Source organism: Schistocerca piceifrons, chromosome 7 (genome assembly GCF_021461385.2).
Source record: "Schistocerca piceifrons isolate TAMUIC-IGC-003096 chromosome 7, iqSchPice1.1, whole genome shotgun sequence".
In the NCBI taxonomy this organism is placed as follows: domain Eukaryota; kingdom Metazoa; phylum Arthropoda; class Insecta; order Orthoptera; family Acrididae; genus Schistocerca; species Schistocerca piceifrons.
In genome coordinates this window covers 419,063,024-419,079,270 of record NC_060144.1, presented here as the reverse complement: position 1 = coordinate 419,079,270, position 16,247 = coordinate 419,063,024, and positions in this window count along the sequence as shown.

Genomic DNA, 16,247 nt, shown 5'->3' with positions numbered 1-16,247 from the left:
CTCCTAGTCATTCATGCCAGAGGACTTTTCTTTACTTAGTGATCAGTTTTCTTCTCATTACAAGAAGCCAGAGAATTTGTTATAACACGTTGCTAGAAATTTTATCCGGTCGATACATCATCTGCACGCAGTTCATTTCACTAATGTTAGCTATTGTAAACGGGACCTGCTGCCTGCTCAAGACCTTAGAAGACATTAAAAAAAACTGTATTATGTAATATCACTCAAATTAATTCTCTTTCCTCCTGTCGCATTTTAATTATCTGTTGCAGACTTTATTTGTACGCTAGTGGCATTCTGGTTGATCTAAATTTATCATTGTTCATTTGCAATTATGTTGTTAATATTGCGTAGTAAATTAATTGTAACTAATTATATTGCAAGCTCGGGAAAGTGCACTACACAGTGTAAAAACATACTCTCTTCAGCATCATTACCACGTGACGAACTTCCATGAAGTTGGAGCAATTCCAGGACGGGAACTGTTGTTGATCAGTACAAAAGAAAACCAGCCAAAACTGCTAAATTCGCTTTAATTTGTCGATGACTAGTTTGTTGGTACCAATTTTCAAATCATTGAGATAGTCAAAATGGTATTTCACAAAATACAACAATCATGTCAATACGACAAACATACTCGTTTGCTCTGTAACTGTTAATTTGCACTTTCTCATACCCATGTGTTTGTTATCAGAACATGGTTATTATATATTGCGAAACATTATTTTGACTATCTGGATGATCTGAAAATCTATCCCTACCTGAAACCAGTCATCAAGTAAACAAAAACGAAATTTGCAACTTCACCTGTTTTGCGTTGTCTTGATTACCATTTTGTTTTAAAAATAGCTAACAGCACCGGAACTGACAAGAAATGTTTCCAAACTGTACGATGCCATCATGGACGTAAGGCAAGGAAGTAGCTCGATAGTTTTAAGCACCTCCATTTAGGCGTGAGTGATCGTTGACACTCGCCAAAACTACCAGGATCTGATGCATGTCCTTTATATTTGTTGATGCATGATGATTTTAATAATAATAAACAGACTCGCAAATTTTATATGGTTTTCTTCCTGTGGAACGGCTAAAAAATTGTTTGCCGTGCAAGGTTTCTTATTAGAGCTTTAAATTGGTCTCTAGTTTTTTTATTTGATTCTTTCTCTGTAGTCTTATCAAACGTGTATTTTGGTGTGGCATTTAATGTCGATCTAACTGTATAGGTTTTAGTATGCTGACCACTATTCACTCCAATATAAATCTATCAGTTTAACTATAACTAATCTCCATGCCTATACGGTTGTGGAATTCTATTATTCATAGCTGAGGTATCACAGATATTATATATACTTTAATATCATTATTTCTGACAGTATTACTATGTGTGCTAAGTCGGTCTGGCCCTTTTGGAACCTGAAGGTAATCTTTGTGGACGAAACTGGAAGTTTTTTTTTCATTCAGTAGTTTATCTAAGTTAACATGACGCCCTATTACCCTGTTACATTATAGGCAAAGGAGAGAGCATTTGGGACCACATGCTGCATGAGCATCCAAAATACGGCAACAACGGGGAAAATGGAGATGTGGCCTGTGACTCGTACCACAAATATGCCGAGGATGTGCAGGCGCTCAAGGAACTGGGGGTGAATGTAATGCGGAAGGAAACCGACGCACAGTGCTTTATTATTTTGTAGTACAAAAATGATGACATTATGAGAATGCTGAAGAAATTCGTTATCCTTGTGCTTTTTAATATAGTTTCTTTTTTCCACATTCCAAATACAGAGATCCTCTGTCGTCACCTGTAGTGATACACATCTAGCTGTTGCTAGAAAGTTAAACAAATATGTGTTTGACTCAGTTTCAGATATAACTCTTGAATAATCAGGTAAGCAAAGATCGCTAGCAATTATTTTTATTACAGTGACTGGTTTCGGCAGATCCACGCTGTCATCCTCCGATCATGAAACGTTATTAGTAGCACATGCTTATTATAATAGTGAAAGTCACATAATGATATGGCATCAACTAAAACGCGACAAGGAACATCAGCATGTCACAATGAAAATAACATATAATTAAAAATTACAACATGTTGTGCCCGTGTCCCAGTGTACATTGATCTCTTGACACCACAAAGGCGACATAGCCAGTACTATACTAGCTAAGTCGCCATTGTGCTGATAGCTTGACACCACAAAGCCGATCTAGCTAGTATTACATCCGCTCCGTCCCATTGTGGAGTCAAGCGATTAGTATACGCTGGGACATGAGCACACCATGATGTATGTTTTAATTGTGTGTTATTTTGTTTCTGACTCTCCGATGTTTTCTGCCCCATTATATTTGACGCAATAGCACTATATGACTTTCAGTACTGTAAGAAGCGTATACAACTAATATACAACAGCCGCGGATGACATCGTATATCTGCCATTATAATCTAAAGAATTGCTAGCGATCTTGCTAAGATGATTCTTCAGAAATAATATACACTGATCAGCCACAACATTGTGACGACCGACCGGCTATCGATATAAACCCATCAGGGCGATTGCAGCGCCACCTGGCGAGGAATGACTGCCAGTCAGAAACACGCAAGGTGCATGTAGCATCAATGAGCGTGCCGTCCGTGTGTTAATTGGAGGAGTCACGAGACCTGTCTGAGTTTGACCGACAGTGGATTGTGATGGCCCGGAGACTCGGCACGAGCATTTCGGAAACTGCATGACTGGTCGGGTGTGGTGAGTGTCTTCAAACACGTGGCGGAACCTAGGTGAACCACGTCCAGACGTCTTGGGGTTGGACTGCCATCCCTCGTTACAGATTTTGGACGTCATAGGCGGGGCAGAGTGGTTAAACAGAACAGACTGCGAATTGTGGTGAAATTAACACAGACTTTAATGCTGGGCAGAGTACAAGTGTGTCTGAACACACACTGCACCGAATACTTCTAACGATGGGTCGCCGCAGCCGACGACCCATGCATGTGCTATTGTTAATACCACGACAAAGGCAACTACGTCTGAAATGGACACATGACCCTCGGCAGTGGACGCTGGCGCAGTGGCATAGCGTTGCAAGGTCTGACGAATCCCGATACCTTCTTCATCATGCGGATGGGAGGGCGTGAATCCTTCATCTTCCAGGGAAAAAGTTCCTTGTATTTCAGAACGGAGACAAGCTGGCGGCGACTCCATTATGCTCTGAGGAACATTCAAGTGGGCACCCATGGGTCCAGCGGAGTTCGTACAAGGCACCATGGTGGCCAAGGAGTTTCGTACACGGGTTCATTTAATACCTGTAGGGAATATGGTGCTAATCGGATGGAAGAACCACCAACCAGATAGATCACATCCTGGTGGACCAGCGTTATAGCCATAGTCATGGACGTTAGGTCGTATAGAGGATACAATTATGCTTCAGACCACTTCATCATTGTATGCATGCTTAAACTAATGTTCACCTACGTGCATAAGAAGAAGGGGACACTACCACCTGATTTGAATGTTCAGGTTGGTTCAAATGGCTCTGAGCACTATGGGACTTACCTTCTGAGGTCATCAGCACCCTATAAATTAGAACTACATAAACCTAACTAACCTAAGGACATCACACACATCCATGCCCGAGGCAGCTGAATGTTCAGAATGCTATGCTATAGAAATCAAAAACCGTTTTGAGGTGCTAGAGACCCTGGTAGAAAGAGAGAACGTGAGGAAAAGTGGAAGGAAATGAAGTCCACGGTACTAAGTGTAGCGGAGGATATATTGGGAAGAAATAAGGTAATGAAGAAGAGGAAATGGTTCAACGAGACATGCCAGAAGGTTACAGAAAAGAGGAGGAAGGTGAGGGAGAAGTGGCTAGCTGACTGGGAGAATCAGCAGAAAAGGGGGACAAAGCGAATCCTAACAGCAGAGAAGAGAATATATGCAACCAGTTTGCTAGCACAAGTTGAGGCAGAGTTCCAAAACAAGAATGAATTCAAGGCTATTCTTCCCATATATAAAAAATTCAGAGCCCAAATTTTTTTATTAGAGATAAGAACGGCAACTTGATAAATGACAAGGAAGGAATCGTAGATAGGTGGAAAGAATGCCTCTCAGAACTGCTGAATCGCCAAGACCCAAATGAGATGTTACCTGCAGACACTACGGAGGAAAGGGAAGATGAAGAAGGATGGGAAGTTAGTGAAGAAGACGTGAAGATCGCTATCAAAGTACTCAGAAACAAAAAATCCCCAGGGGATGACAGAATAACATCAGAATTAATCATGGAACGAGGTGAGAGCTTACACTTAGAGATACATAAAGTGATCAAGTTGATATGAGAGAAGGAGACACTGCCAGAAGAATGAAAGCTGGCTATAATAAGCCCAATATTCAAGAAGAGAAGAAAAATGGTATGTGGTAAGTACAGAGGAATCAGTTTGTTGAATGTAACGTATTAGGTACTGTCCATTATTATCCTCACAAAATTGCAATCATTCATAGATAACAACATACAAAAGTACCAATCTGCCCTTCGAACAAACCGATTGACAATACATCACAGTTTCACACTAAGACAGTTGTTTGAAAAATACTGAGAATATAATAAATATATCTACAGCGTGTTCGTTGATTTTCCACGTGCATATGACAGCCTCCACAGGAATAGCCTGTACAATGCAATGCGTGATTTCAGAATCCGTGAGAAGCTAGTGAGAATGGTGCAAGCTTGTATGGAAGTGTCAAAGGCAGCAGTACGTTTCCGAGGAGCCACATCAGAAACATTTGAGATTGAGACGGGGGGATGCTCTCTGATGTGTTCTGTTCAATGTCATCTTAGAGAAAGTAATAAAAGAGTGTAGGCAACAGGAGTGGGCTGGAGTACAGATGGACGACAACTTCAGTTGTATCACATATGCAGATGACAAAGTACTATTAAGTGAATAAAAGCTTGAGTTAAAAGGAATGTACAAGAAAACGGACAATTATACACAGGCGGTAGGGCTCATAGTGGATCAAGACAAAACAGAGATCATGCTATTAGGAAGAAGCCAAGGGCAGGAAGGATTTCTTGGGATAGGTGGCAAGATGTTCAAGAGAGTACACCAGTTCAAATACTTGGGATCTTGGTTTCTTACGGACAACAACATAAAAATGGACATCAAGGAAAGAATAGCATTGGGAATGAAATGCATGCATTCACTCAGAGAGACGATCGGTCCTAAATCGATCTGAGTGAACACTAAGATGAAAATCTACAACACAGTCATATGCCCAGCAGTAATGTATGGGTAAGTAATATGGAGCATGACTAAGCGAGAATAGGAAAAACTATTAATATTTGAAAGAAGAGGAATGAGGAAGATATGGAGACCAGTTTTAGAAAACGGAGAATGGAGGAGAAGGAAAAACGAGGTAATCTACCTTCTGATTCGACAATCAACTATCCTGCGGAAGATAAAGAGCAAAAGAATGCAATGGGTGGGCCATGTAGCCCCTATGCCACATGGAGGACAGGCGAATATGTCAACTGAGGGGAAACGAAACATCAAACGCCCCATTGGACGACCAAGGCAGCGCTCTAGGGACGACGTGGCGAAGGATCTAGCAACCCTGGGGACTGAAGCCACATGGAGGAACCAGGCACAAAACAGGAAGAAATGGAGGCAGTTTTTGGAATCAGCGCGTCGTCTGCAGGGCCTGTTATCGCTGGATATGTATTTATCTATCTAATTTGTTGCCAAGCAACAAAAATTGTAGCCCTTAGCTAGAAGAGAATCCACAACCTGGTTATCACAATGAATGGGTTCAAAATGGTTCAGATGGCTCTGAGCACTATGGGTCTTAACATTTGTGGCCATCAGTCACCTAGAACTTAGAACTACTTAAACCTAACTAACCTAAGGACATCACACACATCCATGCCCGAGGCAGGATTCGAACCTGCGACCATAGCGGTCAAGGGGTTGCAGACTGAAGCGCCTAGAACCGCACGGCCACACCGGCCGGCTACAATGAATGGGCCATGCAGCTAAGATTCAGTGATATAGCTGGCCAACAGAAAACTGGGATCATGATGAAGATATCAAATCCAGATTGAGCACTCACAAGCAACATCTAATACTTAGGTATTCGATATATAATAGAAATCTCATTTTCCAACATGTTGGAAAATTGTAACGTGTCGACCTTCAACCACTTCTGAACATCCAGAAATCATAAAAGTAGAAAGATACAAAGCAGAAACAGGCAAAATGCTAGAATGTAACATGTGGCAAGATATCGGATACGACATGAACAGTGTGAGGATTCATTAAGAAATAGGGTTCTATACTACATACAATTTAGCAACATATTCATCATGTTATAAGATGAAGCTTATATATTGACATACCAGATAATTATTTTTTAACCGTGCCTTAGAAAACACCAAAATATGTTTAGACATGAAGAAAGCAAAATATAGGTAATCTCAAATGTAAAAACGAATGTATTTATGAGACTGCAGGAGCCTCGTGTAAACGATAATAACAACACCGTAGATTATTCTAAACTAAATGGAACTGTACACTAACGTCTCAGATAGAAAGCAACGTAGAGAAATGAAAATTTTATAAGAGAAACAATAGAAACAGAGATATGGAAAATATAAGATACAAATTTATTTTAAGTATTAAACTTTGCTAGTGAGTACGGCAAATGGTAGAATAACACCCTAATAGAGACACAGCTGTGCAGACAAGTAAGTATTTCTTTAAATGTTTGTATGTTTCAAGTAAGAATTGGAAGTATTTCTTGTTAATAACGAAGGCAATGAATTTCCAGAAGTAACAACAAGCCACATATATGTAAGGCCATTCGAAGTCTGCAAAAGAGCATATATGACGGAGGATAAGGTTGTTGTAATAGATATTATTTAAATTGCAGGAAAAGTAATACAACAGAAGTGTGCAAATATATTCAAGAAACGTCAGAGTTGTCCAACACTTCTGCAATATTGAAAAAACAGTATAATTACATGTAATATAATATAAAATTATACATAATATGAAATTATAGAGCAGTGGATGAGAATTAGTTTTTAGGGGAGTCGAATAGGTAGAACAATAAAAGAAGTAAACATTAACACTCAAAAATGTTTTTGATCAATTGATCTGAATTTGAAAATTAAGATTCTTAAATCCACAGATCAGTGAGGAGACGCGTGATAACTCTGCTAGGCGACAAACGAAAGGTGAAATTGAAAGACGGAGCAAATCGATGTGGTCGTCGTAATTGTGACCGTCATGAAATTGAGATAGTGATCAACAGATGGTATATCGTGCTGAACAGATGATGATAGACCGAGGAGAAACCACCATGGTTTTCAAGAGACAATGAAAGGCCAAGATGAAGACCTAACTGCTGAATTCAGGAACGCCCCTAGAAACTTCCTCGAACCTAGGATATATACCTGTCGCGTTCAAATGCTCTACCGACTGAGCTAACCAAGCATGTCTGCCGCTACTCTGCACCTTCCTATCCTCTCCCCATCCCTCCTTTCACATCTTTACCTACACCAGTACCACGTCACCTACTCTCCAAACGCCACAGAAGTTGCTCTGCATACCTTGCGGGATTGCTTTGCACATACATACAAAATCTCAAAGTTTTTTTAGGCATTCACAAATGTTCGATATGTGCCCCTTTAGTGATTCGGCACACACATACAAAAACTCAAAGTTTTTTTAGGCATTCACAAATGTTCGATATGTGCCCCTTTAGTGATTCGGCAGACATCAAGCCGATAATCAAGTTCCTCCCACACTCGGCGCAGCATGTGCCCATCAATGAGTTCGAAAGCATCGTTGATGCGAGCTCTCAGTTCTGGCACGTTTCTTGGTAGAGGAGATTTAAACACTGAATCTTTCACATAACCCCACAGAAATAAATCGCATGGGGTTAAGTCGGGAGAGCGTGGAGGCCATGACATGAATTGCTGATCATGATCTCCACCACGACCGATCCATCGGTTTTCCAATCTCCTGTTTAAGAAATGCCGAACATCATGATGGAAGTGCGGTGGAGCACCATCCTGTTGACAGATGAAGTCGGCGCTGTCGGTCTCCAGGTGTGGAATGAGCCAATTTTCCAGCATGTCCAGATACACGTGCCATGTAACGTTTTTTTCGCAGAAGAAAAAGGGGCCGTAAACTTTAAACCGTGAGATTGCACAAAACACGTTAACTTTTGGTGAATTGCGAATTTGCTGCACAAATGCGTGAGGATTCTCTACCGCCCAGCTTCGCACACTGAGTCTGTTCACTTCACCATTAAGAAAAAATGTTGCTTCATCACTGACAACAAGTTTCGCACTGAACACATCCTCTTCCATGAGCTGTTGCAACCGCGCCGAAAATTCAAAGCGTTTGACTTTGTCGTCGGGTGTCAGGGCTTGTAGCAATTGTAAACGGTAAGGCTTCTGCTTTAGCCTTTTCCGTAAGATTTTCTAAACCGTCGGCTGTGGTACGTTTAGCTCCCTGCTTGCTTTATTCGTCGACTTCCGCGGGCTACGCGTGAAACTTGCCCGCACGCGTTCAACCGTTTCTTCGCCCACTGCAGGCCGACCCGTTGATTTCCCCTTACAGAGGCATCCAGAAGCTTTAAACTGCGCATACCATCGCCGAATGGAGTTAGCAGTTGGTGGATCTTTGTTGAACTTCGTCCTGAAGTGTCGTTGCACTGTTTGACTGACTGATGTGAGTGCATTTCAAGCACGACATACGCTTTCTCGGCTCCTGTCGCCATTTTGTCTCACTGCGCTCTCGAGCGCTCTGGTGGCAGAAACCTGATGTGCGGCTTCAGCCGAACAAAATTTCATGAGTTTTTCTGCGTCTCTGTAGTCTGTCGTGACCATATGTCAATGAATGGACCTACAGTGAATTTATGAAATCGCTTCAATCATTTGTAATAGCCCTGTATATGAGTGACTCGAAGACTTCTTAAGTAATAAAACCCTCGATGGTGAGTGTTCATCGGAGGTGAGGGTATCATCTGGAGTGCCCCAGGGAAGTGTGGTAGGTCCGCTGTTGTTTTCTATCTACATAAATGATCTTTTGGATAGGGTGGATAGCAATGTCCGGCTGTTTGCTGATGATGCTGTGGTGTACGGGATGGTGTCGTCGTTGAGTGACTGTAGGAAGATACAAGATGACTTGGACAGGATTTGTGATTGGTGTAAAGAATGGCAGCTAACTCTAAATGTAGATAAATGTGATTTAATGCAGATGAATAGGAAAAAGAATCCCGTAATGTTTGAATACTCCATTAGTAATGTAGCAGCCGGCCGAAGTGGCCGCGCGGTTCTGGCGCTGCAGTCTGGAACCGCGAGACCGCTACGGTCGCAGGTTCGAATCCTGCATCGGACATGGTTGTGTGTGATGTCCTTAGGTTAGTTAGGTTTAACTAGTTCTAAGTTGTAGGGGACTAATGACCTCAGCAGTTGAGTCCCATAGTGCTCAGAGCCATTTGAACCATTTTTGAAGTAATGTAGCGCTTGACACAGTTACGTCGATTAAATATTTGGGCGTAACATTGCAGAGCGATATGAAGTGGGACAAGCATGTAATGGCAGTTGTGGGGAAGGCGGATAGTCGTCTTCGGGTCATTGGTAGAATTTTGGGAAGATGTGGTTCATATGTAAAGGAGACCGCTTATAAAACACTAATACGACCTATTATTGGGTACTGCTCGAGCGTTTGGGATTCCTATGAGGTCGGATTGAGGGAGGACATAGAAGCAATTCAGCGGCGGGCTGCTAGATTTGTTACTTGTAGGTCTGATTATCACGCGAGCGTTACGGAAATGCTTCAGGAACTCGGGTGGGAGTCTCTAGTCTAGAGGAAAGGAGGCGTTCTTTTCGTGAATCGCTACTTAGAAAATTTAGAGAACCAGTATTTGAGGCTGAATGCTGTACAATTTTACTGCCGCCAACTTACTTTTCGCGGAAAGACCACAAAGATAAGATAAGACAGATTAGAGCTCGTACAGAGGCATATAGGCAGTCATTTTTTCCTCGTTCTGTTTGGGAGTAGACCAACGAGAGAAGATGCCAGTTGTGGTACGAGGTACCCTCCGCCACGCACCGTATGGTGGATTGCGGAGTACGTATACAGATGTAGATGTAGAAAGGGAGGAAACTAGGTTTTTTCCCCTGCAGTTAAGTGAACTAAAACGTTTTTATATATGCATGGATACTATGCAAAACCCACTTAAGTAAATGGTAGAAGATCTTGCATTTTCATAAATTTAGACAACATTGTCTATGAAGTGTAGCGATCTCGTGCCATATTTATTTTAAAATCAACAGTCGAGATTGCAATAATATTTGTTTATTTGCCGGTTTCGGCTTATGTTAAAGCCATCTTCAGGATTTTTGTGCCCCTTATGGCTGGAGCTGGCGGCTCCTCGGTCTTCTCGTGATACTACGATCTTACATTGTTTTTTACTGTCTAAAGGTAAAGAAAAGGTGAAATATACCCTCAGGGCCACTATATTAATAACTAACAATGGTTGCTTTACTGATAATTTAGAGTAATACAGTATATTATATGATAATATATAAATCACATATTTATCACTTGAAATGGTCTGTATGCCAACCCCGCTTTTGTTGGTGTTCGACCGCTTGAAAAAGTAAAGGAAGTCCTTAAAACACATTTAAAATCTAGTATCCTTTCTTATTAGTTTCAAAGACAAACTGTGCTACTTTCAATCGTTTTCTCCTTATTGGTACTATAATCTCTCTGTTGTCAATAATATCTTCACGGATCCGTAACAATTTTGTTAATGGTGATGTTGTTAAGAAAGAGTCGGGACAATGGAGAGTCATTTTACCGTCTCTTTTATGTTTAGTACATTACTTGGTCCAGAGATTGTCACCATGGGAATGTATCCGACGTGTTGTTCATAGCCAGTCTCCCTGCTTACAGGTGACGATGTACCATTGGGACCTGCCGCAAGCCTTGCAGTACATAGGGGGTTGGCCCAACCCCATCCTAGCGGACTACTTCCTCGAGTTCGCCAGGGTACTCCTTGACAACTTCGGAGACAGGGTGAGTTCCTGTATATTCAGATTTCTTTCACGGGTCTTCAAGATACTGAGCACCAACAGTTTTTATAAAGCAAATATTTTTAGAATTACAACAGACAGAATTGAAGATGTACACTAAATTAAAGAGTCTTGCCACCATCACAAGGTTTCCTTTCTTCAGTGTGACACCCGAGGTAGGCTACAACCCCGAGTTTTACGTCATAAAGCAATGAATAATTCCCAGAAAGCGACACTTGGGTGAAGAACAAATGAATTTTCTGTTGAAATGTTAGCCCTTCATACTTGAACCAAGATTAGAATTTAACGCTCTCTCGATTCCAAGTTTTCCCAGACATGCTGCAAGCGCGGACTCGACAACTACGGGAAAATAAATCGGCCCTTTCAGTGTAATTATCTAGGATTCCGCGTGAATCGGTGTAGTGAATTATGGAAAACTTAACTCAGAAAGGCGGGACTGACATTTGAACTCCACTCCCCATACATGTTTTTGACAGCTGACGAAGAGAACAGAGATATTACGTGGGTAGTGAAGGACGCTAACGCCATGTTGCATGCCAGATGAAAATCTGTTGTTTATGGGAAAGTAATAAATAAAGAATTGGAATTAAATCGGTTTATTCTGATGTTTCGTAGTCATCTGAAATGTTGATAAAACCTAATATCCTTTGTAATTTCAAGACGAATCGTTTGTAAAATCAACTTGGCGTTCACGACATGCCCGGAAGACTGAGATCAGCTGTGTCGTACGCTGTAGCGGTGAAGTGAACTGGTGTTGTCAGCAATTTTAGGTGAGTTAACTTTCTAATGTGTAAGAGACTTGTTACAAACGATGTGAACCGCTGACCTAAGGAACAACAGAGAAACCCCTGAAACAATAGAACTTTTAGTGCAACGACAGCACAAGTTTAGTGAAAAGGCTATATATCGCAGGGTGAACATCAATCACCTTGACTTTGACATCGCATATTTCCATAGTATAAACAGGCGTGATATAGATTTATTAGTCTGTTGTGCAGACAGACGTACTAATGAAGAAAAACGTAAATGGCAAATTTGAAAGTAAGCTTGAAAATCGATAGAAGTAAAACTAAATTTAGGTATTAGTGATATATCGAAAAAATTACAAATTAACAAGCAGTTCATAACTAATAGTACTTACTCAGCTAAAGCCACCAATTGTACCTGCTCCAAAGTGTACATTTAAAAAGGTACACTTCGAGGATTAGAATGAGCGTTGGATCCTAGTGATAAAATGAATTGCTTCTCAAGTAAAGGAAAATAAATGTTTGCTATCCTCGGATACTACCATTCTTTGGGCTAAGGTAGTGAGACACAGACTTCACTTGTGAAGACCGTTGACTAAGTGTCGTTCACCAAACTAAGCGAAAAATCCATTTTGGTAATGACTAGGACAAGCAGAAAGATACAAAGGTGGAACTGGGAACAGGCCAGATTGGAGCCATAATTAATATCGTAATGGTAGTGAGCTTGGCGGAACTTGTGCACAAGCATGTGGATAGTAGAAAGACCAAGAAATTTTCGTACTTGAATTAATAAGACGATGGTCTGTAAGGTGAGAGCAGGAACAATACGAATGCCGAAGACCAATGCGCGGAAGTAGATGGATTGATGATAATGATGAATTGTTGAACAACACGCACGAGCCAGGACAAAATTAAATGTTCGCTGTAGATTTACCTGTGACATATCATCTACGACACTTTTCATGAAGAGAAGTGTATGTTTTACCACAGTTGTTTCTCCTGTACGCCGCGGCCAGTTTCAGAACCTTAAATGGTCCGCCCATTTTGCTACTTCCAATGCTATCAGGTGTAATCAGCTAAAGAGTTAAAGTATAGCCGTTTTACATGAGTGACTGGGAGACCTGAAGGTCAGTGTCAACCTCCAAAGTGTTGAAGATGATCAGCTTTCAAAGGGAGATGGTAGCACCTATAACTTTTCACAATGCGTGATGATTTCAAACGGAGAAGTCACCACATATAACCGTTCACAATGTATGATGAATGATATAAAATTAGTCTGAAACAAATGATGAGCAGTGAGCACCCATTTCACGACGTTTTACAATGGCTCGAAGGCAGTTGTCATCTCAATTATTCGTTATGTTATTTCCATTGACTTTTCTTTTTGTCCTTGCCTGTGGCGACAATCTCGATGGTGAGCAAGCAAGTAAACTGTGTGCTGCCCTCGACGGTGAGCGCCATCAGAAACAAGGGCATCATCAGGCGTGCGAAACGGAACAGTGACAGAAAGATTGTTATGTTCTATATACATAAGCGACCTTCCGGACAGGGCAACTGTTACTGTTTGATGATGATGTTGGGATTTACGGGAAGGTGTCGTCATTTGATGACTGTAGGAGCTGCAAGATGACTTACACAAAACTTACAGTTGGTGTGATGGATGACTGCTAGCTCTACATGTAGAAAAATGTAAGTTAAAGCAGATTAGTAAGATAAACAAAGTAATAATGTTCGAGTAGAAAATTAGCAGTGTGCTGCTTGACATAGCCACGTCGATTAAATGTCCAGGCGTAACGGTGCGAAGCAGTTTGAAATGGAATGAGAATACAAGGATTGTAGTAGGAGGGGCGAATGATCGACTTCGGCTAATTGGGAGAATATTAGGAAAAATGGCGTAGTGAAACGCTGAAACTGGTTGTCAAACAAAATAAGGTTGGAAATTAGATGGCTAAAATATGTTTAATTTGACATTCTGTATCGAAAAGCCGAGTCCCGTAACCATCTCTAAAAAGTTTAACTTATTTCAGGAAAGTGTGTTTCATCTTTAAAGGAGACCACATGTAAGATACTAGTACGACCCATTGTTGAGTAGGGGTGGAGTGTTTGGCATCCGCACTAGGTCGGAGTGAAGGAAGACATCAAAGCAATTCAGAGGTGGGTTGCAAGATTTGTTACTGGTAAGTTCGAACAACACGCAGATATTAAGAAGACGCTTCCGGAACTCAAATGGGAATCACTGGAGAGTTGGTGAAGTACGTTCCGAGGACATCTATTGAGGAAATTTAGAGAACAGGCATCTGAGGCTGACTGCAGAACGATTTTACTACCACCAACGTACATTTTGCGTAAGGATCTTGAAGATAAGTTTAGAAAAATTAGGGCCCGTACGGATACTTATAAATATTCGTTTTACCCTCGCTCTGTTTGCGAGTGGAGCAGGGAAGGAAATGACTAGTAGCGGTACAGGGTACCCTCCGCCATGCGGTGAATTGCGGTGTCTGTATGTAGATGTGGATATAGATGCAGACTGTACGAGCTAAACTGATTTATTTCTTTTTTGGAACAGTTGAGACTTACGTTAATGATGTACATTCGCAGTTAACAGTGCTTCAGGCAGACGAAAAATTGAAAGAGAGCTAAATAATAGCGGCGATTTCAGGCCTTTAAATATGACTCGTTCTCTCCGATGTGATTATGATTGTGGTAACGAACAGCCAGGTCTTCAGAAAAACTCCATTTCCATATGCAGCATGTTTAGCATGATAGGTCCGCAACTTCAGTGATGCTCATAAACAAATAACAGCACCACTTGCAATTTTATTTTCTAGCACGATGACCTATTCCAGTCACCAAGGCTGTTTTCAAGTGGTTGTAGACATAGCGTCGTAGAGATACGGATTCACTTCCATCTAAAGACTGGAAACCGGATACTAGTCTAGTAAAATGAAACGCGTGCTTCACTTAATGGGCCGGCGGCAGTAGCCGAGCGGTTCTAGGCGCTTCAGTCTCGAATCGCGCTACTGTCGCAGGTTCGAATCCTGTCTCCGGCCTGGATGTATGTGATGTCCTTGGATTAGTTAGATTTAAGTTGTTCTACGTTCGAGAGGACTGATGACCACAGATGTTAAGTCCCATAGTGCTCAGAGCCACTTGAACCAGGATCGGGTTGAACAAATAAGGGTACTGACAGTACGTACAGCGTCCGCAGCATATTACACTGCGCAAAGGATCACCTATTTGAAACCACATATCTGTCTCCCAACACGACGCATAAGTTTGAAATTTCCCTCAAAGGTGTCTACAACCTTCCTTTGTAACGGAGCAAAAGGATGGCGATCTGGAGCGTCGCCCTCGGGTTGGATGACGCTTCAAATTGCAAGATGTCGACGCAAGTGTAAAGACACCACAGCTCAGAAGTTATTCGGATGTTTAAAATGGGTTAGTGAACTCACATTGGCGCCAAATTTCACCTGAATTCGACGCAACGCCACTGCGGCCGTTTTACACGATGGGAAGGCCACCACACCCTCTGCTACCCACTGTCCATCCCCTCTTATGACGGCTGTGATTGAACGCGATGCCCGGCGCTGAAATCACTCGACTGTCTTATGAGTGACAAGGAAAACATTTTAGGCAAACTATCAGTCACAATCAGCAAGGAATGGTCTCAGAGGCAGGCATATAAAGAGCGTCGATAAAATCACACCTTTCCTTCGGACATTGATTCCTACACATTTCGCGGTCGAAAACGACTATTTGCTGTGCGATGGATGAGCAACGTTGTTGACAATGTATGATACCGCTGACACCTCCCTGAAGCTTCAACCCATCTCCTACGATATCGTAGACTGGTAATCCCACTGAATGTTATCTTACTTATTTGGAGCTCATTGCGTCCGCAGTGTGTGCTTTGGTGTACAGGGTGGAGCCACTACGGATCGTTCGAAACCATTCGACGAAGTCTGAACGTAATCCGAAGCAGCAAAGGGTGTTTATGTCTTTAAGTGCTCCTGTTTCACAATCTCCTTTGGTGTGATCACGGAGGGCTGCGACACTGAGACATGCGTGAATTAAACGGTGAAGGGGCCCTCTAAGAAACCCTCCCCCGACTCCCAAGTTCGGCAAAACCCTCGGTGGCTCCCGCCCCCATTTATTGATAATTTTGAAACTGCACCTTTACAGAGAAACCCTACAAAGTAACCCTGGGCGTTTTTAGGCAGGCAACCACTTGACACACCTATGATGCCATTTTCCTGCCTGCTGGTGCCTAGGACTACTTCGCAGATATTCTCTGTAAAGGTAATTTTCCCTCAATAAATCAGGAAGGGTGCCACCGAGGATAATGCCAAACGGGAAGAGAGAAGGCTTTGTCCTTCCATTCACGCATTTGTCAATGTCACACCG